Source organism: Balaenoptera physalus (assembly GCF_965194825.1).
Source record: "Balaenoptera physalus genome assembly, chromosome: 11".
Classification (NCBI taxonomy): domain Eukaryota; kingdom Metazoa; phylum Chordata; class Mammalia; order Artiodactyla; family Balaenopteridae; genus Balaenoptera; species Balaenoptera physalus.
Window position 1 is genome coordinate 45,388,631 of NC_138896.1, and position 25,721 is coordinate 45,414,351.

Sequence of the window (25,721 nt, forward strand, 5' to 3'; positions counted from 1 at the left end):
GGGATGAAGGCGATCTCCACATCTCACTCCTCTCTGCTACCTTGAAGGTCTCTCCTAAATATTAACTTTAAAATCAACTTATCTGTATCTGGGGAAAAACTTACTGGCATTATTTTGCGATTGAGTAAATTTACAGATTAACTTAGGGAGAATTGATATCTTTATGTTTAGTCTTTGTATTCAAAAACATTGTTTGTCTTTTCATTTGTTCAAGTCTACTGTTTTATATTTCAGAAATAATATAAAATTTTCCTCATATAAGTGTGCATATCTCTTGTTATCTTATAACAAGGTATTTTCTTTGCTATTTCTGTAAATTGCCTTTTCTTTCATTATATATTCTAACTAGCTATTGTTTGTACATTAGAGAGCTATTCGTTTCTGTATATTAAAATTAGGGTTTCATTGCTAAATTCTGGTATTGTTTGTATTGCTTTTCCATTGGTTCTCTTGGTTTTTCTAGATATGTCTGTCATCTGCAAATAGAAATAGTTTTATTTCTGTCTTTGAAAGTTTTCTGCCTTTACTTGCTTCCTTTTGCCTATTGTATCCTGTATCTAATTACTGTCAAATGTTTTAGGTCTATCTTATTTTTAATCTCCACAAATTAGATATTAGTAGTATCTTATACCATCCCTTCAAAACAACATTAAGTAAGATTTATTATTTTATTTTTAAAAAACTAGTTAGGATAAATTCTTATTTCAGTGTGTTTTAAACTTTCTTTTAAAAATATAAGTATTTAAGTTTAGAAATTTTTCTCTAAGAACTATTTGAACAACATTTTCCAAGTTTGGATGTGTAGTATTTTCCTTATTACTTAGTTCTATTTTCTAACTACCATTATTATATCTTAATTGATTAATAAATTATATAAAATTTATAAAAATTATATAAAGTTTTAAAATGACCAAATACATCATTTTAAAAATATATTTTTGTTTTTTATTTCCAACTTAATTTTATTTTGATAAGAGGATATCATCTACATGGTAGCACAGTTTTGTTTGTGTTTTGTTGATACTTGGTTTAAAGTCAAGATAATAAATATTGTAAATATTCCATGTGCTTTCTTTATGTAGTTGCTAATTACTGAGTGTTGGATTCTAGGTATATCAGTAGTTCAAATTTGTTACGTATGTTACTTATCCCTCTATTTTTCTCTACTTGAGCTCTCTTTTATTAAGAATAGTGTTTAAAATCTCATAGTATGAATATTCTTCCGAATCTGCCAATTATTTCTTTACCCATATATTGAAGTTGTATCATTATTTACATACTGACTTAGGATTTTAATTTCTTCCTGGTTAAAGATTTGTATTAACATATATTTATTAATATATTGTGAATCTCTTCATCCCTAAAAGTGCTTTTTGCCTTAAAGTAGAAGTTTATGATCCTTATCTGACATAATAATCACCTAGGGAACTTTTAAAAACATCCATGCTCAGTTCCAAACGCTAGAAATTCTGAGTTAATTGGTGTGAGAGATTGGTAATTTTAAAAAGTTTCCCAAATTATTCCAATGTGCAACTAGGTTTCAGAGCTACTAGTCTTTTTTTTTTTTTTTTTTTTTATTAATAGAGAGTTACACTGGTTTTAGTTTGGTTAATTTTTACCCAGATAGTTTGTCTATGCTTTAACTTTAATTTTCTCTGTCTTTGGCATTTTAACATTTGTCTTTCTTAAATTGCATAAAGCTGGATTTTTTTTTTTTAATTACCAACTTTAAATTGTCTATCTTTTCACTGGCAGGTTTTGTCTTTACTTTTACTGTCATTCCTAATATTTTGGATTTATTTCTATGACCTTATTGAGTATTTTCACTGGGTACTGCTTTTTTTTTAATGTCCCCTTTTCCTTCCACTCTAATTTTCTGTCTTCCGAATTTATTGCAGTTAAAATTTTAATTATTTATTTATTTTTTCATTTATTAAATATAATTGATAAATAAAAATTGTGTATTTTTACAGTGTACAACATGATGTTTTGATATATGTATCAAATACAATCACAATGTAATTATTCTAAAATGATGTAACAAGCTAATTAAAATATCCATCACCCCAGATACATATATATGAACATATATATATATTTTTGTAGTGAGGACATTTCAGATCCACTCTCTTAACAAATTTTAAGATTATAATACAGTATTACTAACTAGAGTCACCATGCTGTGGATTAAAACTCCAACACTTATTTACCCTGCATAACTGAAACTTTTTACCCTCTGACCAACATCTCTTCATTCCCCTCTCCTGCCAGCCCCTGGCAACCACTGTGCTGCTCTCTGCTTCTATGAGTGAGACTTTTTTAGATTCCACGAATAAGAGGTCATACAGTATTTGTCTTTCTCTGTCTGACTTGTTTCACTTAGCATAATGTCTTCCAGGTTTATCCATGTTGTAAATGACAGAATTTATTAAAAAAAAAAACTGAATAAGATTCCATTATATGTATACCACATTTTCTTTATCCATTCATCTGTTGGTGGACATTTAGGTTGATTCCATGTCTTGGCTGTTAAGGGATTCTCTGTGTTTCCTGGACCTGGATGTCTGTTTCCTTTTCCAGATTAGAGGAGTTTTCAGCTATTATGGCTTCAGTTATGTTCTCTGCCCCCTTCTCTTTATCTTCTCCTTCTAGGACCCCTATAATGCGAATGTTAGTACACTTGATGTTGTCCCAGAGGTCTCTTAAATTGTCTTCCTTTATTTTTATTCTTTATTCCTTCTTTCTGTTCAGCTTCAAGATTTCCACTACTCTGTCTTCCAGCTCACTGTGAGTCGTATCTGTAATTTAAACTTTTCTCATAGACACATTAAAAAAGTAAAAATAAATAGGTAAAACTAATTGTAATAATATATTTTTATTGAACCTAATATATCCAAAATGTCATTACAACATGTAGCCAATATAAAAAATTATCAATATTTTACATTCTTCTTTTCATACTAGGACTTCAAAATCTGGTATATATTTTACACTTACAGCACATATCAACTTGGAAGCTAATTTTCATCAGAAATATTTGATCTGTATTTAGATTTCATAAAATTTATAGTTGAAAAATAACTGAATTAAGTATTGGTCTTTAAAATTAAATTAAATTAAATTATAGATTTAGTTTCTTAGTTGCATTAGTCAAATTCCAAATGCCCAGTGGTCACACATGCTGCTGAACAGTGTAACCCTAGAGTCTGATTTTCATCACCTGCCTACATCTACCACTTGCTAGTTATTTGGGCTTGTTACTTAACTTGTCTAAGTCTTGGTTTCCTTATTTGTAAAATAGGTTAATAATATAACCTAGTTTATAGGAATATTTTGAACATTAAATCAGATAATCTGTGTAACACACTTAATGCAGTGTCTCCCACATATATGTGCTCATTGATGGTTATTATTGATATTTAGGAATCTAGGAATGGGAACTAGACTGGGGTTGGGAAGAATGGCAAAATCTGTTCTGAACACCCTGACTTTGAAGTGAAGATGGGAGATCTTATGGGTTAGAAGAAACAGATTAGGATTCAGGTGAAAGACTTGGGCCCAGAGAAATCACAGGGGAATGAAGGCTTGTGGACACTCTCATGATCACTATTGCACTATCACCCACTTTCCTCTCTTTCCTAGAAGACTGAACTATTTCATGTCTCTTAGATGCAATTGAGAAACTGAATTTTTTAATTTAGTTTTAAGTACTGGAAATTGTGCCTGCACATAGTAGGCATTTAAGAAATGTCTATTGAATTGAACAAATTGAACTCAACAAGAGACTAATGAAACAAGAGAATAGAGAATTGAATACCTAATCATATGTTTTAAGGTAATGACATAGTTCAAATTAATATTTTGGCATACTCTCAGATATACCTTTGAAATGAATAAAAAGCATCAATTTTGTGCTAAAAGTTTGGTGTATAGAAGGTACTCCAAGATGTTAGAAAATAATATCATTCTCAAAAGGGCACTGTGTTTTAATTCAAAACAATACAGTCTTTTAAAAACATCTCTTCTCATTATTTGCATTTTTAAGGCAATCTCTATGCCTTTGAAAGTTTGAAGACTGTGAAAGTCATATAAAATGTACAAAAGAAATTACCCAGCACAACTCCCTCCTATCAAATCTTTCTCTCAAGAGGTACACATCAGAGAATTTTATTAGTGGACGACAAGGAGGCAGTCTCGTTAGTGTGACATCACTTCCCCATTTGGTGACACTTTTCTGCAGCATTCTTCAGGCCATCTCGTTTGACACTTTGGAACGGCTGCCAAGTCCTTCCCTGCTGTCTATAAACAAGGCTGTCACTCACATGGCATCCCTCACCTCAGGTAGGAAACAGAGATTAATGACTTTGGAATGGAAAACAGAACAACCATCAAAAGGACTTTTAATACCAGGAGAATTATAGGAGAATAATTAAATCAAATAAAATAAGACTATAAATAGACCGTATTACAAGCTGCATTTGTGAAAAGGGTTCATATCAGTTGAAGTTGTTTGTTACCTGGGAAGAGTAATAAAAAGAAATAAAATAGATTAAAAATGGTCACCCTCGAGAATCTATTTTCAACTTTTTGGCAGGATTCCCCTGTGGCTGCTGATGCCCGTATAATGTGTCTCATTCCGCCTCTTTTTTCAACTTCAATTCTGCTTTACAAGTAAGACTTCTGATAGTCCTCCCCCCAACCTTAGAGTAGATTTCATTTATCATTTAGTTTAGTGGTTAAAGAAATGAGACAAGCAAGCCTCTGTATCTGGGGCTGACATTTTTAGGCTTCTGATAGGTGGCCTTTTAAGGTCAAATACTCTAAGATGAATCAAGAGTGTTTGAAGGGACAGATCCCATTTAATCTAAATTAGAAGGTGCTGGAAACAGGAATTAGAATTGTAGAAAAAGACTTTTAAGAAATAAACATAATCTTGTACCCACATATTCACAAATATGTGTCTGGTAGCAATGGGAATGTAGTAATTTTGCATTATTGTGTTTCATAAACTTCTTAAGTGCAAGGCATACTGATAACATATGTATCTTTTGCAAAAGAATGACCAGTTTGCTTATAAAGGTCTTTTGATTTTACAGTTCTTTTGATTCTATGAATCTCATATTGCCTTATCATTATTGTTAATTCAACAAATATTAATAAGGGCTTAATATATTCAGAGCACTGTTCTAGGCACTTGGTTTGAATGAATAAAGGTGACATGGTGATTTGCTATGGGGTTTACAGTCTAGTAGGGGCAGAGGTGCAATAGACAAGTAAATAAACTATAAAGAACTTATAAAAAGAAAGAATAAGAGACCTGAGATGTGGTGAGAAAATTAGAGATATTTAATCTAAAATATATAAGATAATAAGAAACTAATCAGGTAAAGAGCCTGGTGGATGGGACAGGGCTGAGGGCTCACTTTAGAGAGAATGACATTGGGGACATTTGTTACATAGCAGTAGATAACTAATACACCATTATGCTCTTCCCACTCAACAAGTGGCCTCCTTTCTGAGATTGTTCAATGATTTATGATTTATAATGGTAATTGTGGAGCTCCCAGACTGGAGAGACCATGATTTATTCCAGGAAATAAAAGTTCATGTGATCGTAGTTCACAAGTGAGGAGAGTGGCATAGGTGAGGTTGGAGGCATAGGTAGAGAGTTATGAGTTTGTTATTGAGATTGTTAAGTGTCATGTTCCTGGATGATTTTTCTGGCAACTGTATGGGGAATGGATTGGAGGGAAAAAATCTGAAAAAGGGACCTGTTGCAGTATTACAGGTGGGTGGAATTTGACACAAAGTGCATGGATTCAAGACACATTTTGGAGGTAGGCTCTAGAGGACTTGCTGCTGAATTGCATGTGAATGGAGGTTCAGGGAGAGGGAGAAATTACAGAGAACATCCCAGTTAGTTTCAGGCTTGAGTATCTAGGTAGATGGGATTGCCTGAGAGAGTAATTTGTTTGAAAATTAAGAGTTCTTCCTTAGACATGTGAAGTTTAATATGTATGTATGGCAAGTAGAACTCTCAAGTTAACAGTTGGATATTTGAATCTGGAGGCATAAATATGAGATTCCTTGGCATTTATATGTATTTTCATATGTTGGGAGTAGATGACTGATTTTCAGGAGAGAGAAGAGATGTCCTTGGGCCCTGAGAAATGACAATATTTAGAAAGCAGGTAGAAGAGAAGGAGTCAGGAAAGGAGAATGAAGGGAAGTGGCCTGAATGGTAGGAGGAAGAGTGTGATGGTGTGGTGTCCTAGGAAGCAAGGGAGGAGAGGATTTTGATAAGGAGAGAGTGATTACCAGATTGAATATGAGATGGAGTAAGATGAGGATAGGAAAATGTCCAGTAGAAATGGCAAAATGTGGTATTTAGTATTAATTGCTAAAAGTAATATCAATGGAATAATAGAGTCAAAACTTAACTACAGAGCTTCCTCAAGAAGACGGGTTTATTTACACCCCAATAAACCCATCATAAGTTGAAAATACTGTAAATCAGAAATGCATTTAATCTACCTACTGAACGTCACAGCTTAGCCCAGCCCACCTAGAATGTACACAGCACGCTGACATTAGCCTGCAGTTGGGCAAAATCACCTAACACAAAGCTTATTTTATAATGGAGTGTTGAAACTCTCATGTAATTTATTGAATAATGTACTGAAGGTGAAAAACAGAATGTTGGTGAGGGTACAGCGTGGTTGTAAGTGTACCAGTTGTTCACCCTCATAGTGCTGCAGCTGACAGGAAGCTGCTGCATTGTACTACATATCAGTAGCCTTGGGAAAGATCAAAATTCAAAATTCAAAGTACAGTTTCTACTGAATGCATATCACTTTCACACCATTGTAAAGTTGAAAAATGATAAGTTGAACCATTGTAAGTTAGGGACCGAGTGTAGATGGGTTAAGGCAAAAATGAAACATGGCAAAACAGGGACACCAAGAATCAACATCTGCTTTGAGGGCTTTTGGCCACGAAGGAAATCATAGGCATGCGCTAGCAGCCAGAGGTAGATATGGGGTTAAGAGAGAGTATTTTCAGAGATGTGGTATAAAGGCATATTGATATACTTCTGGGTTTAATATAAAGAGAGGGAGAAATTGAAGACCCAGTAAAATCCTTTAGTATTTAAGAGGAGATGAAGTGTGAAGCACATGTGGAGATCTTGACCATAGATGGGAGCATGGGTGGGAGTCCCCTTGTGGATACAGAAGCTGGTGGGTTGGAGGTTTGGTGGAAGGAGAGACAGGAAATCCTTGCCTGGTAACGTCTATGTTTTTAGTGAAGTCACTGAGAAGGATGATATGGACAGAGGGAAGAAGGAGACCAAGGTAGTGCTGGAGTCTCCAGTAAGTGAGGGGAGAGGCCAGGAGGGCAGTGATGTAAGTAGTAGTGAACTTTACCGGGAACACATTTCTCCTCTTGTAGGTTTTGCTTCCACAATGTGGAGGATAAAATATACTGACTTCTTTTCCATATTTTTCCTTCTGTCTGGCTCTTGGTTTGTTAGTAATATTGGGTGGCTCTTGGGAAATTCCATCAGAGTGGATTTAGAAACATGGGTGGAATTGCTAACAGATGGCACAGAGCAGGAGGCAGTGTACACAGCACCAGGCTGTTTCAATGAAGATTTGGAGGCTCCACCAGAAGGGACACATATGATTTGATTTAATTACCTTGGCAACCAAAGCAGAAACAATTTACCTGAGAAGTTGTCCTGCTTTAAAATCCTGTGCTTTGCTCTCATTGAATAGCAAAAATCTCCTAGACAGATTGAAAAAAATTGCTCAAATATTGTGATATTTAATTTTCCTCTCCTTAAATGGAGAAATGTAAATCAAAGTCCTACCCAAACAGAGTGACTAGGGTTTGGATTTTAACCCATGCAGCCTGAAAAATCATTGTAAATATTTAACAGTTCCCAGATAAGAAGTAGCTTTCAGGGTGGAAAGAGCATAAATGGTACATAGTTATCACTGTGTAATAAAATTCCCCCGAACCTGGTATCTTACACCCATTTATTATTTCACTATTTCTGTGGGCCAGGAGTTCAGAGTGCTTTGCTGGATGGTTCTGGCTCATGGCCTCATGAGGCTGCAATCAACCTTTCAGCTGGGGCTGTAGTCTCATCTGAAAACTCAACTGGGAGAGAGTATGCATCCAAGCCCCACTCATGTGGTCATCAGCAAGGTTCAGTTCCATGACACATGGACCTCCCCATAGGTAGCTTGAGTGCCATCACGACATCCAGTGAGCTTCCTCCAGAACGAGTGATGAGAAAGAGAGCAGGGGCTACATAAGTTGTAAGTACCAGGAGGCGAGGATTATTGGGATCCACCATGGAAGCTGGCTACAACAGATGCTATGTTATACCTCCACAATACACAACGCCTTCATCATTTGGTTGTGTGACCTTGGAAAATCTAGTTAACGTTTTTGAGGTGCAATTTCCTCATTTAGATGGTCTCTATTAACCTTCTTTCTCTAAAAGAAATCTTCAGTCTATTCCCCAAATCTTGTTTACCCAGATGGTTAAAAAGTGAAATTGCAGTTCTCACCTACCTTCTTAACTGCTGCGTTTTTCACTGTTGCCATCAGTAACAACTTTGACAAGATTATAGAAGATTTATAAGGGAATATATACTAATCAATCAGCCATAGAGAGGGCTTTCCAAATTTTGTTAAGATATTTTAAAGTAAAAGATTCAAATAGATATTTGAGAATGGTTAAACCACTTGCATCAGTCATAGTCAGGCTACCCATTACCTTTTTTTAAAAAAAATAAGAACTTTGTATCTCAATAAATCACATACCATATAATTCACCCATTTAAAGTGTACAACTTAATGGTTTTTAATACATTCACAGAGTTGTGCAATCATCCTCACAATCGATTTTAAAGCATTTCCATCCTCCAAATAGAAACTTCATGACCATTAGCAGTCCTTCCTCACACTCCCCCACCCCCTGCCATAGACAGCCAATAATCTATTTTCTGTCTGTACAGATTTGCCTGTTCTAGATATTTCTTATAAATTGAATTATACAGTAGGTGCTCTGTGACTAGCTTCTTTCAGTTAGCATGTTTTCAAAGTTCATCCACGTTGGAGTATCGATAATTTATTCTTTATATTGCCTAATAATATTCCATTGCATGAAAAAACCACATTTTATTTATCCATTAAACAGTTGATGGACATGTGGGTTGCTTCTACTTTTTGGCTGTTACAAATAATGCTGCTATGAACGTTCACGTACAAATTTTTGTGTGGACATCATATGTTTTCATTTCTGCTGGGTATATACTTAAGAGTGAAATTGCTGTTTCATAGGTAACTCTATGTTTAATATTTTGAGGAACTGCCAAACTATTTTCCAAAGCAGCTGCATCATTTTGCATTCCTCTCAGCAATGTATGAGGGCTCCAATTTCTCTACTTCCTTGCCAAATGTTTGGGTGTGTGCATGTATGTGTGTGTGTGTGTGTGTGTGTGTGTGTGTGTGTTTTATTATAGTCAACCTAGTAGGCGTGAAGTGGTATCTCATTGCATTTTCCTAATGGCTAATAATGTTGAGCATCTTTTCAAATGCTTGTCAGCCACTTGTATATCTTCTTTGGAGAAATGTTTATTGAAATCCTGTACCCATTTTTAAACTGAGTTATTTGTATTTTTATTGTTAAGTTGTAAGAGTTCTTTATATATCCTGGATACAAGTCCCTTGTAAGACTTGGTGCCTTCTGGTGGTGTAAAACGTGAAGTTAAGGTTCAATATCATGTGCTGTCTCGAACCCTGGAAAAATTAAAAGGGCCTTGAATGCCCTAACTCTGCTCCATGTGTAAGATCCCATAGCCAAATAACCCTTCTTGTCAAATGGACCAAATGTGGTGCCTGCTTATTCTTGAGTAGCAGGTTTCAATTTCCTGCCAACCCATGGAATTATTCAAATAAACCAATCACATCCTTTCTTCGAAACCAGAAAACATCCACCCTCTTGATGGCACAAAGTTAAGCTCCAGAGCTCCTGATGGTTCCCTCTGCTCCTCTGTGCAACGCTGTGTGGGCCTACAGGGCAGGTGTCCTCCTCCCTGGGCTGTGAGTGTATGTGGCTCATCAGCTGCTGTTGATCTCATCTGTTCTGTGTCAGGTGTTGCATGTTCTGCCATCCTCGTAACTCTAGGGTGGGAATCCTTCCCTTACCAACCAGGCAAAGAGGAAGCAATCAAGACATATATATGACTTGTAATTTTTTTTTCTTCTTCTGTGTGTCATCTTTAATTTTCTTTTTTTTAAAATTTATTTTATCCAAGTATAGTTGATTTACAATTTTGTGTTCATTTTTGCTGTACAGCAAAGTGATTCAGTTATGCAATGTATACATTCTTTTTCATATTCTTTTCCATTATGGTTTATCACAGGATATTGAATATAGTTCCCTGTGCTATACAGTAAGACCTTGTTGTTTATCCATCCTATATATAATAGTTTACATCTGCTCATCCCAAACTCCCAGTCCTTCCTTCCCCCACCCCCCTCCCCTTTGGCAACCACTAGTCTGTTCTCTATGACTGTGCGTCTGTTTCTCTTTCATAGATAAGTTCATTTGTGTCATATTTTACATTCCATGTATAAGTGATATCATATGATATTTGTCTATGTCTGACTTACTTCACTCACTATGATAATCTCTAGGTGCATCCATGTTGCTTCAATGGCATTATTTCATTCTTTCTTATGGTTGAGTAGTATTCCATGGTATGTATGTGTATATATATATATATATATATATATATATATATATATATATATATATATATATATACCACATCTTCTTTATCCATTCATCTGTTGATGGACTTTTAGGTTGCTTCCATGTCCTGGTTATTGTGAATAGTGCTACAATGAATATTGGGATGCACGTATCTTTTTGAATTAGTTTTGTCTGAATATATGCCCAGGAGTGAGATTGCTGGATCATATGGTAGTTCTATTTTTAGTTTTTTAAGGAACCTCCACACTGTTTTCCATAGTGGCTGCACCAATTCACATTCCCACCAGCAGTGTAAGAGAGTTCCCTTTTCTCCACACCCTCTACAGTATTTGTTATTTGTAGACTTTTTAATGATGGCCATTCTGATGGGTGTGAGACGATACTTCATTGCAGTTTTGATTTGCATTTCTCTAATAATTAGCAATGCTGAGCATCTTTTAATTTTCACTTTCTTTATGGTATGATTTGAAGGACAAAAGTTTTTAATTTGATGAAATCCTATTTATTGTTTTGTGGGTTTTTTTGGTACTTATGCTTTTGGTGCTATATCCAAGAAGGCTTTGCTTAACCCAAGGTCACAAAGATTTGCTCCTTTGTTTTCTTCAAGAGTTTTATGGTTTTAGCTCTTACATTTAGACCTATGCTCCACTTGGAGTAAAGGTTTGCCTGTGGAGTAAGGAACGATTCCAGCTTCATTCTTTTGCACGTGGATGTCCATTTGTTCAGCACCATTTGCTGAAAAGAGTATTTTTCCCGATTGAATTATCTTGGTACCCCTGTCAAAATTGCCCATTACCTTCTGAATTTTTTTTTCTGTATTTGGAGAAATTTCTATTTTTGAGTCCCACTTCCATAGTGTAGAGTCAAACTTCAAGTTTACAGCCTCTTTTGCAGGTAAAGTGTAGCATGTGTCCTAGGATTCAGCCATCAGAAATACCTATGAGAGAAGCTGATCCAGAGGGAGCAGTGTGAACACACAGGCCCAGGTGCAGCTTCTCGCTGGCTGGTGCAGAGGTGGCAGTGGCCACAGCAGGTTCCTCTAGTCTTTGGTAGGACCATAGTAGTAGGCCATCTGCACCATGGTTTTTGCCATTGTGCCCAAGCTTCTCCTTGGGCCTTGGTTTCAAGGCCTCCCAACCAATACTTCTGTGGATTATCTCAACGTTTTTGCTTTAGCAGCCAGTGTCGACTTCTGTTGCTTACAACCAAGAGTCTGACTGATACACATGGTAAGGAGAGATAAAGTAGAGTTCCGGGGAAATAACTGCACTTTAATTTTGCATAGAACATGGATCTGACAATTACTACTGGCTTTTGAGATGAAGCTGTAGAGGACATTCTTACAAACAGTAGAATCTGTTTTAAGCCCATCAGGTGCAAGTCTGGGTATTCTGTCCACTGCTAAGGTAAAGACAAGCAGTGGACTCCCTGATCCAAAGTTGCACAGACACTTTATATGCTCATCTCTGACCAGCTCTTCTAAATTCTTCTCCTGCCCCTGATTCTTAGCTCCATCCCATAGTCAGGCCTGCAGGATGTTCTTGGACCTATTTGCATGTTGGTCTTGCATCTCATCCTTGAGGAATGGGATGTGCTGAACATCTCTGACTTATCACATCTGAATTAGCCTGTTGATTTGCTCCTTAGGACCTAATCCCTGGCTCCAGGTAGCCTGGCAGGTGAAAGGTCGCACCAGCTCAATATATCTTACTCTAGTTCTCTGGATTCGGAGCAGGCCAGTTGCCACATGAAGTAGAGACAAATTCTATCTCATGGGAACCATGACCAGGAGGAGGGGGACACCCATGTTTGGGGAGTGATGGCAACTCTAATGAGAGGGGATGACAGAGCATCTGTAAATCACTTACAGATCCCTTTCTTACATTCTCCTTGAGGGGGACCCCAATTCTACTCCAACTCCTCTCTCCTGGAAAAATTATTATGTAAACTAGACAAATGGTTTTACTTTTCCATGGAGATACAAATCCTTAAGAAGCAAAGCCCACCACCTGTTAATGAGTTCAAAGTTTTGTCTTTCTAAATGTCCTATCTGTGAGGAGATTAGACTAAATATATGTCACCAGAATCCTCTATCCTCTAGAAATTCCATATTTCCTATTTCTCTTCACCACAAAATTCACACTTCAGGGCTTTGGAACCACTTATATTGACAACCTTAAGAGCTACAAAAAATGGTCCGGGGATGAGTTGGGGTGGAGTGGGGGTGGAGGAGGAGAGAGGTTACTCCAAGGGTCTCATGAGGCTGCCAGCATTGTCCCCTTTAGCTACCATAGTGGTTGCTGGGTAATGCAGTCCTGATGGTTCCTAATATGGAGATGTATTGCATATTCTCTGTCTATCCTGGAGAATTGAATTCTACTGTCATTTTCTTTTCACCTCATAGACGATCAGCTTAAATCTTTGCCTATGTTGTTAAAAACTAGAATCAGTGTGAACAGTGTCATTGGGGAAAGTTAGACATTTTTGAGAGCATGAACCAAGAAAAATAGATTGGTAAAAGTAATGTGAAATGGTCTCTATCAAAGTCATTACGTTTGATTGGTTTTTCTAAGGCATTAACCTCAGAGGTGTCTTCGAGAGATGCTTTCAAGATACAGCGCTCTTATAAAAGACAGCAAAGTCAGTGGGCTAAAAAATAGACTCAGACCTGGAGGACCCCATCTGAAATTCCATTTTCCTACTGAATCTCTGAGGTACAATGGGCAAGTCACTCAGGCCATCACTGCTTCAGTTTTGCTACCTGTAAATGGGAACAATAGCTCTTATATAGTTTAAGAGCTGATTATTTCTTCATATTACAGAAGCATTATACATTTATTCAGGGAAAAATGCAGATGGGCAAGAAGAATGCAAAATACATCCTCAAGCCTCCTTTATCAGCCCAGAGGAAATCATTACTTCTCTTTGGTGCGTATCATTTGTAATCTCCAGGTTATCTTCTTTGCATCCTAAGTTTTGGGAGCCATTCTTTATCAATGACTGATGAGCATTGAAAATTCAATCAAATTTCACCTCATTTAAATCTGTCACCCTTCTCTTTCTTGTTGAAGTAAGGTAAGGTCAATAATACCAAACGATCAATAAAATTGGTGTAAGAAATAGTCTTCATGTTACATCACAAAATTGTGAATTTGTACCACAAGAAGTAGGTAAAATTTCAAACATGGATACATATGCCCAGGGCAACCATATTGGCAAACACTGATCTCGTGGAACCTTGTGGACTCTATACAATTGGTTCTCAGTCAACAGTTGGGGGGAGAGTAATGCTTCTTAATGGGACAACACAGGGATGAATACAGCAAACTCCTTTGCTGATGGAAAAACCCTCCTAAGGTGGGTTCAAGGATTCAGAAAGACCGTGACCCCTGTGTGATGCTGCATAATCCAGCCCGTGATGACCGCACTGACCCAGTGACCACACTGGGCTGGTCAGTTCATTTAAGCCTTTGTTGCTCTCATGAAATGGTGCATCTCCCAACATGCCCAGGGACGTTGAGGGCCTTTCTGAGTTTGTTGTTTGTTTGTAAGGGTCTTTATGGAGAAGCAAGTGGGGTCCTCCAATATTATTATCTCAGAGTGCAGAGGGGGAGACTGAGGTCTGGATTTCTGAGATGGCCTCTCAGTTACATGGACGGCTCATGGATTGGGAACCATTTGCCGAGGAAGAGGCCTGGGAGGGAAATTTTACACAGAACACCTTGTGCATTTGAGTTTTATACCATGTACAAATATTATCTATTCTAAAATCAAATGAAATTTAACATTTAAAAAAATTTAAAAAGACAAATGACAGTAAAATAAAATCTGGCATTTCAGGTGGCAGTTAAATTGCTATACAACATTTTAAAATCCTGAATGCAATTTAGTTCTCTTGGAAGGATCAAAGGAATATGACAAAATATTCACTTGTGAAAAATTCTACTTCCTACGATATCTTGGATTAATGAAACAAATGTAGAGATGTTGCTTTTAGAGCAGACTGTGTTCCAGTTTGGTGCTATGGCCACAGGACTCAAACCACCCTAAGCCCACCAAGGAATACACAAGGATATTCCCCAACTCAGCTATGAACTAAGCCTTACTCCACTGAGTGAAATGTGTTCCATATTATCTTCTCCACAACAGAGAAGCTTTAATAATGTTGAACATGTTTTGTTATTTTTAAACTTTATAATGAGTTTTTAGGCCAATAGACAATTTTTGAGACTCTCCGAGAGACGGTGTTTGTCTCTTGGTTCATTAGGCTATGCACAATAGTATTTGGAACGTCACTTACTACACTAGTAGGTTATTTATGTAATCTGTCCATATGATTTGAATACATGTAGCTAGTGGTACTAGATTAGAGCCTGTAATTCTTCTCCACAGTAGATTACACCATGACTTAACAAGGCATTAATGTGACTGCACTGAAATAGTCCATGTTCACCCCATGACCTATATTTATTTTCCCAATATCTTGCATTTTACGTTTAATTTGGGCAAGGAATGAGCTTGCCTGTAGAAAACACACTTAACATAGACTGTATTCTGATAACTTTTCTTTGTTTAGAAATTTCTTTTATGGTTCTGGGCAAATAAATGTTTTGAATTTTCTACCTACCTATCAATTATTGCAATATCGTGAGGATTATCCAGAAGTTAATAACTGAAAGGAAATACCAAGTGAAATTGTTTCCATGTTAATAACACAAGGCCAGATGTAAGCATACATTTGTTGTGTATCCTTTTGCATCCACATGCCTTTGCAATACTAAACTTGGTTTTGTGTACTTCTGAAATCTTTTTTTAGCTTCCCTTTTCATGGTCACTATGCCCTCTTGCTCAAACACTCCATCTCTTTCTCTGTGTTCTTGCATTTCCTTCTATTCTCTGGGCCAACGAGATCACCTGCAGGCTTGTAAACTGATATTCCTGGTTCAATCTCACTATAATTAGAGGAAACAGTTTTCAACAGTCTGGATTTCTGCTTTTCTCTCCAAACTGTATGAGGTTGATTAAATTATACACTTGACATCTATGTTCTTAAAACAGAAGCTCATCTAATGGAATGTGGCAATCAAGTAAAATTTCCCCCTTACTTTATTTTTCTCTGATCTGTTTTTATCATGAACAATGGCAAGCACACTGTAAAAATACATGAAGCATAAATGTACAGCTTAATAAATTATTATAAGGCAAAGAATACTGAACCATCACCCAGATAGACAGGACATTGCCAGTACCCAAGAATGCCCTCCCTTCCCACAAATTAACCACTCTCCTAACTTTCATGCCAATTTCTTCCTTCCTTTTCTCTATAATTTCACCACCTATGTATGCATTCCCTCAAACTGTAGTTTAGTTTTGTCTCTTTTTATATCAGTGTAGTTTGTAAGCATTTGGGTCTGGCTTTGCATGGGTCAGATTCCTGGCAGGAAACAACATATCCAAAAGGAGGATTTAGAAGAGTTTGATAAAGAGACTGTATACAAGGTTTGTGCATGATTAAAGGAAATCAGCAAGGTGGGGGTTGCAGCATCGATACCAACAATGGGGGAGTGGGGAGACTTCCTGACCCACTGGTCTGAGGGGCCAGCAGTCACAAGGACCCTGAGCCCTGTCGCTGTGTTGAACTGCTCTGCAGCAAACATGGTACCGGCCACCCACGCCTTCCACACCCGGGCATAGGGAGACAAAGGAACGGACATCCTCTCCTCTGTCCTCCTTCCCTGTCTCCTGCTTCTTATAGGTGGGATACGACCGGAAGCCAGAGAACAAGAGATCCTTTTGGAGAAATCTGTGCTGGTCAGGCTCCCAGCACAGAGATGAGCAGAGAGGGGTGGAGATTGGATCTTCGGGGCAAGTGAAGCGTGTCCAGAACAGTCTTCTTTTGCTTGACATTATTTTGAGAGATTTATTCACATTGTGTTATGTAGCTGTGTTTTGTTTATTTTTCACTGCTGTGTTCTGCTCTATTGTGTAAGTTTATCGTTATTTATCCTTTTACTGTTGGACATTTGGGCTGGACCATGTCTTTGGCCGTCATAACTGATGTCTGTCTACTGAGGCACACATGTATGTTTTCTATTGTTAGAAATCATAGAATATATCCAGAAGCAGAATTGCTGGGAAATGTGGCATGGATATATTCAGCTTCAGGAAATAATGATGAAAGGTTTTCTAGAGTTGTTGCACTGATTTATACTCCCACCAGCAGTTCATGAGATAGAGTTGCAAATCTTAGGTAATGTCAATCTTTTAAATTTTAGCCATACTGTGTGTGGTACAGTGTTATTCAATTTGGATTTCTTTCATCAGTAATGAGGCCACCCACTGTACATATTCATTGACTCTTTGGGTAGCTTTATGTTCTAGTTTCTTGTTCATTTTTCTTTTCTTTCTTTTGTTCTTTTTTTTTCTTTTTTAAAAAAACAATACTTCTGTAATTCTCTTTCTCTTTGATGATTAATACAAAGACATTTCTGCCTGAAAGTTTTCTAATATGCATATTTTTACCTACTAATATGGAACTCCACTCAGCATAATTTCTATATATGTGTTAAAAATTTTGTTCAGAGATTCATTTTCCTCTTAGAAATACTGCAGTATGTTTCCTTTAAGCTTTAGCAGTCTGTTTGCTTTTAAAATATTTTATTACTTTCCCCTTTTACTTCTTGAAGTTTGGATATTGTCCTTTTTTCTACTGCATTACGTATTGTCTGTCTTTTCCTTATTTTTATATAATATTCCTTATTACAATCATATATACATATCTATCTATCTATCTATATATATATAAAATGTCTTCCTACTTTATGGTTTGTTTTTTTCCCTGTCTTAATCATGTATTTTTATGGCTAGAAGCTTTAAAATTTACTACAGTCTAATTTATCAATATTTTCTTTTGTAGTTAGTGCCTATATGTTCTATATAAAAATAATTCCCTCTTTATTTAGATTTTTTTTCCAATGTCTCTTAATAGTGTTTTATAGTTTTCTGTGTAGAAGACTTGCATAACTTTCATTAGCTTTATTCCTAGGTATTTTATATTTTTGACACTATTGCAAATAGTATCTTTTTAAAACTTCATTTTCTAATTGTTTTGTTACAGAGAGGCAAAATTAATTTTTGTATATTGATTTTGTATTACATAGCAACTTGCTTTCCAACCACAAAAACAGAAACTATTCTAAGTATTTTATATGGAGAGAACTTAATATAAGATTTTTAACAGGTGAAAGAGGAATTGAAAATTGAAAGAGGAGAGGTAATGGGGCACCCAAATCATTAAAAAAAAATGGTAAGTTGCTTCCATTTCTAAACTGGAGTAATAAAAAAAGAAGGTAGCATTACTGAAGCCCAGAGACCAGCATCACTCAGCAAAAGTGGAACCAGAGACAGCCGTGCTGCAGGAGCTAGAAAGAATCAGTAGTTCCCTGAAATGCCACAGGAAGCAGAGAGAAAAACACCCTGGATCCACTCCTACCCCCACTACTATTCAGCCAGGCCCTTCCATTGGCTGAATGAGGGTAGATAGAAGCCAGGGGGCAAAAGTGATTGCAAAAAGTTGTTCCCTTCAATACAGTACAGGACAAGGGAGAAATGGAATAGATGGGAGATGAATAGATAACTGACCAGCTTATGTGTTACTTATTCTAATAATTTCTCTCTCTCTCTCTCCTTGAATACACACAATCATATCTTCCACAAATGAGACAGTTGTATTACCTCCTTTTCAATCCTTAGAATGTCTATTTATTTTTCTTGCCTTATTGCACTGCCAGATGTGGGTGGATTTTTAGGCTCAGAGACCATCAAGTTGTCGTCATTTTCTGGGTCTATCTGCAGTTTCTTCCTGGGCATGGCAAGCCCATCTGCTAGGACTAACTGCCTACCTCAATTTTAGAATCAAAGGTTCATGGGATTTCAAAGCTGGAAAGGATATAAGAAGTCATCTTGTCCAGATATTGGCAAACTACAGCCCTACAGCCCTTGGGCCAAATTTGGCCTGCTACTTGTTTTGTAAATAAAGTTTTATTGGAACATAGCCACACTTTGATTATGTATATCTGTGGCTGCTTTTGTGCTACAATGGCACAGTTGAGTAGTTGGACAAAGACCATGTGGCCCTCAAAGTCCCAAATATTTTTTATTTTGACTCTTTACAGAATAAGTCTGTAGACTCCTGATCTAGTCCATCCTCTTCATTTGAGAGATGAGGAAATTGGTTACCACCCATGGCCACACAGCTGTTAGTAGGGGGGTATGGATTAGATCACAGACCTCCAGACTCTTAGACTAGTGTTGTTTTCGCTGCGCCATATAATTAAAAGCTTCTCTGGATCCAACATGAAAGTCTGTGTTGTAAGATGGGGCAGGATGGAGGTTCTAACATGGTGATGGCCCGTGGCCTGGCCAGTCAGATGAGAGGCCAGCACAGACTCAGTGGGTGTGACCCTCCCATCTGTCTGCTTCTCTCTCTCTCATGGATAAGACCCTGGTAATAACAGCTGTCTTTTGCCCTTGAGCAATAAAAACAGGGAAAACTGTAAAGAATGAGCCCCTTCTCCTCTTGTCCAAAACCCTCTCCCCCACATGCAGTACCACGATGATTTTAGTACGCTTACTGAAAGTCCTAGACAATTTAAATTTGTTAATTTCAACTTGGAAGTATTGTGAATGTTACTGTTTGCTTGAAAGTTAAGATTTGCAAAGGACCTTGAATTGTTATTTACTCTCCTTGTTGCCATTATTCACAGCTCCCTAGACATAGAAAACATTCAATTAAATTTTCAAGCAGTGCTGTTCGGTGATGGATACAGGGAGAATTTATGTTGGAAAAGGAATGCCCTCACATTTACTTTTCTCAATATCGAGGCCTCAGCTTTCTTCTATTTGAAAAGGCATAATTATTAAAGAACGTGTTAAATTATTTTACATTTCTTTCTTTCTCATGTCCTTAATCTCTCACATCCTTACTGTTTCTAATAAAACACAGGAGACTTCAGATGGAAAGACTGATTCTGGGCTTCAAGTTTGTCCTTGTCCTCTGTTGTTTACCACTGCATTGTTTGGGGTTTAAATACCAATTATCAAAAAAGAGTATTTACTTAACTAGATATCCCAGAGAGAGGACCTTACCGTAAGAGCGATAAAGAACTTAATTTGGTTTCTATTAACCTAAACTTATTCTTTTTTTACTCTCTGTAGGAGAATTCTCTTTGTTAAAGTTCACTTCAAGTCCTTCCTACTTTGATATTTTGCAAAGCTATGACTTCAGCTGGAAAATTTTAGAACCCAAATTTTGGATTTAATTTAAAAAATTACTTATAGAGTTAAGGGAATGGTTGTTTTCTTACTATACAGGAGCACTTTCTTTCAGCTTTGATCTCGTATCCTTTTCCCCTGGACAAATCATGGGGAGGTGTCTTAGTAACATGGAGGCAGGTATGGACTGACACTGCATCATTTCACAGGACTCCAGTCACCTGGCTTCATCGTCCTCTGAACCATTTTCCTCAGTTATATCTCTTGAGGAAGATTTGCCATGTTATGGTTTTCTAAGCTCTGGAGCGAGCAGTTCTATTGATACATTTTTTTTCTTTTATTATTATTATTTTTTAACATCTTTATTGGAGTATGATTGCTTTACAATGGTGTGTTAGTTTCTACTGTATAACAAAGTGAATCAGCTATACATAAACCTATATCCCCATATCTCCTCCCTCTTGAGTCTCCCTCCCACCCTCCCTATCTCACCCCTCTAGGTGGTCACAAAGCACCAAGCTGATCTCCCTGTGCTGTGCGGCTGTTTCCCACTAGTTATCTATTTTACATTTGGTAGTGTATATATGTCCATGCCACTCTCTCACTTTGTCCCAGCTTACCCTTCCCCCTCCCCTTGTCCTCAAGTCCATTCTCTACATCTGCATCTTTATTCCTGTCCTGCCCCTAGGTTCTTTGTGTATGATTTTTCATGACGCCACGGTTCCAAAAAGGCTGGATGCTTTGCCTCAAAAGTGGAGATGGGGGAACAGGTAATATTAAGTTGAGCATGAAATCTAGCATCCTCTTTTCCCTCTTTGACATGGGTTCCAAGAGCCAACAACCTGAACATTTGATTCCCTGTTGACTGTGTAATGGAAAAGTCATAGGTTTTGCCCACCTATTACTAAAATGAGACCAGTTACAGTAATACCTAAATTTCTATCTCTTAAGGTTCCCACTCCTTGACCAAAGACAATTTAGTTGGTTTTTCCCCCCATAGCTCCTCCTTGTCAGTTTCTGAGAATCCTCAGTGGCTTGTATGTCTTAGTTCTGGCTGTCTCCCACAGTTGTGTCGGCAGAGGAAGGGTGTCACAGCATCACCTCTGCAGAACTCACAGGTACCCTTAGCCCTATAGCCCTGCCTCACTCAGAGGTTCCCTTTCTTCCCAGCACAGGTTCTGCTGGTCAGTTAATCACTGGTGAAGCCAGCTTCAAAGAACCCAATGCCATTTGCCACTCTGCCGCAGGACTGGGGTACCTGCAGTGATCAAAGTGGACCATGTGAAGGGAAAAGGACAGGATCCTTTTATGCTGTGCACCCACACCAGTGGCCCCCACCCCTCCACCCCCAGTATTACAGTTCTCCCAACCTGCTTGATCCAGCAATTCGATTTGAGGCGAGCAGCTCTAATTAAGATCTTGCTGCCTTTATGGAAGATTTCAGCCAATTTGTCTACAAGATCATGATATTATGAGTTGAGAGAACATTCCTTCTCTCTGAATGATGTTTGGTCAGAGCCTATAAGTGTCAGAGTTCTCAATGGTATAGCTCTTTCCATTCATAAGCTGCCACCCTTCCACCCTGCCATTCTCAGTGCCCCTCCCCATCTAGGGGGTTCACATGTGTCCAGAGCTGTTGGACAGAAGCAAGTACAAAAATTAGTTATGTCAGACGTGTACCCAAGTGAAGCCTGGGCATGGGCTCGGCCAGGAGGCAGAGCTAGGACCTCTGATTCAGAGGGAAGCAAATACTTTAAAAGATGCTACCTTTTTTTGTTTGTTTCTTTTAACTTTATTGAAGTATAGTTGATTTGCAATGTTGTGTTAATTTCTTCTATACAGCAAAGTGACTCAGTTATATATATATATAATCTTTTTAATATTCTTTTCCATTACAGTTTGTCACAGGATACTGAATATAGTTCCCTGTGTTATACATTAGGAACTTGTTGTTTATCCATCCTATATATAATAGTTTGTCTCTGTTAATCCCAAACTTGGCAGATGAATGGATAAAGAAGATGTGGTGTATATATATACAATGGAATATCATTCAGTCATCAAAAAGAATGAAATAATGCTATTTGCAGCAACATGGATGGACCTAGAGATTATCATACTAAGTCAGAAAGAGAAAGACAAATATCATAACATATCACTTATATGTGGAATCTAAAATATCATACAAATCAATATATCTATGAAACAAAAAGACTCACAGATATAGAAAACAGACTTAATATGGCCAAGGGGGTGGGGGGATAAGAGAGGGAAGTAATGGGAGTTTAAGATGCTACCTTTGATTGCCTTCTCTTCGTATTTTATGATCCTGTATTTCTATTGATTCCTTCATCACAGTCTTAGAAAAGAGTACATCATATGTTACCTTAAAAAATAGTGTCGCTTTTAGAGAATGTGCCTAGAGGACAACTGTTGCCCTTTCTCACCAGTTACCTTCTTAACTACTTCACTGTATTCAGAACAATGTCCCCTCTATTCATCAGATTTGATGCTGAGTCTGACTTTTAGACCAATTCCTTATTCCTTTATGACCAGCGGTTCTGAATTTTTAGTGCCATGGACCTCTTTGGCAGTCGGAAGCCTGTGGACTTTTCTTAGGGTAATGTATTTAAATGCATAACATTAAATACATAGCATTATAAAGAGCCTAATTGTAATGAAATGCAGTTAACCAAATATTTTTTTAAATTTCCTGCTTCTTTTTTTTACACATTTAATAACAAGATCCAGTGATGAGTCTAATAACCAATTTTGAAATGACAATAAAATATTTTGAACTAACAGTAATAACTGTAATATGATATGAAAATATCTGTGTTTTCTGTTGGTAACAAAGTCATGGGTACTGTTAACACTGCTCTGGTTTGTAATAGAAGGAAATGCTGTGTTGCAGTTAAAGATGAATGAAAATAAAGATGCATTTTTTTTCTATTCAAGTTCACAGGCTTGGGGTTTATAGATCCCTGGTTAATGTGTGAGCTCTGGGCAGGGTTCCCCAGGCTCTTTCTGTGGTTTGGTCTTGGTCAAGGTCACTGCAGTCCATTTAACATGCTGTGGTATCTTTGGCCCTTGCAGGGAATCAGAGTTTCTGGCTCCCTGGTTCAAGCAGAATTTTTAGGAAATTAAAAGATACTAACTGATACCTAGAAAGGCGTGCTGCTTGGCTACCTAGCTGAGAAGAACCCAGACCTCAAGGACAGATGGACCTGGAGCAAGTTGGGAGCAGGGCTGTCCAACTCTTCTCTCTGTGGCAGCATCTTAACCCAGCTGTGGCCCCTGGGAGGATTTCAGGCCTCCTGTTGGGTATCTCAGGTCTGTAGGGTGGACAGAGACCGTTCCAGCTCCCTTTTGCAACCCCTGCATCCCAGCAAATCTGGGTCTATTGTTGTTTTCTCATGTCTCCTTGTGCCTTCCCACTTCTGTGCCTTGTTGTGTATGTGTCCCTCCTCCCGAAGGGACCTCCCTCCCATCATGCTCTGTCAGAGGAGCTGGCATCTGGTGGGACTGTGGGTGATTTGTTTTATTCTTTCACTTGATTGAAATATCCCCCCTAGAATGGCTACCGTTTATGTTGTGAGTGTACACTAATCCTATGGGAAAATATGTAATATTTATTTTAGACTATTTACCAATCTTTTCAGGCCCCATTCAAATCCAGCTACCTCCTTGACACCTCCTCTGATATTTTTCAGCCCCAGAGGACTCCTGACCTGGGTTCTCAGGCCTCCACTGTGCTCATCACATTCCATGTTGAATAGATGGCTTCTCTTGTCTCTTCTTCCAGATCGTAAGTCCTTTGAAGAGAGTGCTTACGTGTCTATTTATTGACGTATTCTCCCCAGTACTCAGCCCAGTATCTTGCATGTATATCCTATTTTATCATATTCTCATTAGTTAATTACTTAATATGCCACATGGTAAGCACTTAAGAAAAACACTTGTGGCAACATTTTGACTGTAAATGATGATTGATAACACTTTGGTTGAATTAATATACATTTTTCTTGAAAAAAGTCTCTCTTCACTGTAATAAGAGCTATCTATTGGGAGGGAGATTTCTACCCATCTTTCTGCATCAAACTGGCCTCAGCCTAGACCTCTCCTGACTTTATACAACCAAAGGAGAGTTTTTTGTTAATCAAATTGGTCAGGCCATTTGTTGGGCTACATGTTAGGAAGGAAGGCACCTTCTCTCTGCGTGCAGGTAAGGCTGTCATCCATCCCTGCTCTGGGGACTCCAACCATCCTAGACCATGGTGGGGACGTGTGAGGGGTGGGGTGGGGGGGAAACTAGGAGCTCTCTTGGGTCTTTGAGCCTAAACTGTGTTTTCCCATCTAACTTTTACCAAAAAGTCATTGCACTGGGGCTATTGGATGTCTTCCCAGCTATTATTTAGGTTTTACTTTTATTCCCTGTCGTCTGTTTTGCACATAACTCACTTAGTCCAGATTTTCTCAGGGAGGTTGGGTGAACAAGGCAGGAAATGGTTATTTCTGGGTCTCTGTCAATGATGCCATCAGAATTTTGCCAAAATCTCACCTCTAACTTAAACATCACAGAGGATAGCTACAAAAGGAAGTTGACCTCATCCTGTTTATTACACAGGTAGCTGTGTTTTCTGTTTAATTTGGATTTTAGAACATCATGAAAAATCACCCAATTTCATAATATGGATGGTAGGAAGTACTGTTTGCAGGCTCTAGACCCTCATGGCAGGTTTGGGCAGGATTTGGAGATTTGTGAAGTGGAAGGAGATCCAGATGACATAGGCTTTTCATGGTGGCATTTCTCCCTGTGTCAGTAATGAGGAGAGCAGATGGGCTTACCAGGGTGGGCTTGCTCTCCCCGACGAGGTGATGAGAAAAATCCTGGAGCTGAGCTGCAGGTTCCATGTCCAGCTCCACAGCTGGCAGCCGTGGGATTGCTGTGGCATTTCTAGGTGACTCACTCTCGGTGTACCTTGGTTATGTGTTATTTATCAGCTTATATTTCCTTTTGCTAGAGCTGTGACCTGGTTTTACAGCTTATCCCACTGTGATATAAATGATATGGATGAAAATCCATCAACATCACAGAAAAAAATGTATGTACAGAGTATCCATGGCATGGTTCTGTAATATCACAAATGTTTAGAACTTAAACTTTTTACACAATAAACCATATTTTGGGTTCCCCCCCACCCACTTTGGAACATTGTCCCTTCAGCAGTAGGTATTAGTCATGGAATCTGGGGACTAGGTTAACCAGCTGGCAATATCTAGGAATTAACTCAGCAGTTTTTCAAGTGAAAGTTTCTTAGAATTTCTTAAATATTTTATAAGCCAATGTTTTGGTAGGAATCAGGTGAAACAGAAAGGAGATTGTGGTCAGTAGAAAATGAGACATTGATCTCCAAGGACATAATTTTCTTCACCTGTAATAACTTGTTTTAAAGTCAGAGAGCTTTTAAATCAGCTCATGGGCCTTAACTACTCCTAGGGAAAAATATTTTGTTGAATTTCTCTTCTTGTCCTTTTCTTCTTCAAATTGTAAATGTATTTCAGAATAGGGGTGAAACTAGAGGACCAAATAGAGTTCTAGAAATAAACAGGTTTGGTCCTGTAAGCTATTTGTCCATATGGAAATGGCTAAGAG

At 37.8% G+C, this 25,721-nt stretch overlaps 2 long non-coding RNA genes across 3 annotated transcripts in view; one reads left to right on the top strand and one right to left on the bottom strand.

The window, feature by feature from the left end:
* Positions 1-587: 587 nt before the first annotated feature.
* The window catches only part of LOC309638421, a 1,167,492-nt gene continuing 1,142,358 nt past the window's right edge, over positions 588-25,721 (bottom strand). Inside the window, exon 2 of the long non-coding RNA XR_014251111.1 lies at positions 588-11,435. This is a non-coding gene — a long non-coding RNA (uncharacterized lncRNA). The remainder of the gene's footprint in view (positions 11,436-25,721) is intronic.
* The window catches only part of LOC309638416, a 101,113-nt gene continuing 86,811 nt past the window's right edge, over positions 11,420-25,721 (top strand). For both annotated transcript variants that reach the window (XR_014251105.1, XR_014251106.1), the window contains exon 1: positions 11,420-23,873. This is a non-coding gene — a long non-coding RNA (uncharacterized lncRNA). The remainder of the gene's footprint in view (positions 23,874-25,721) is intronic.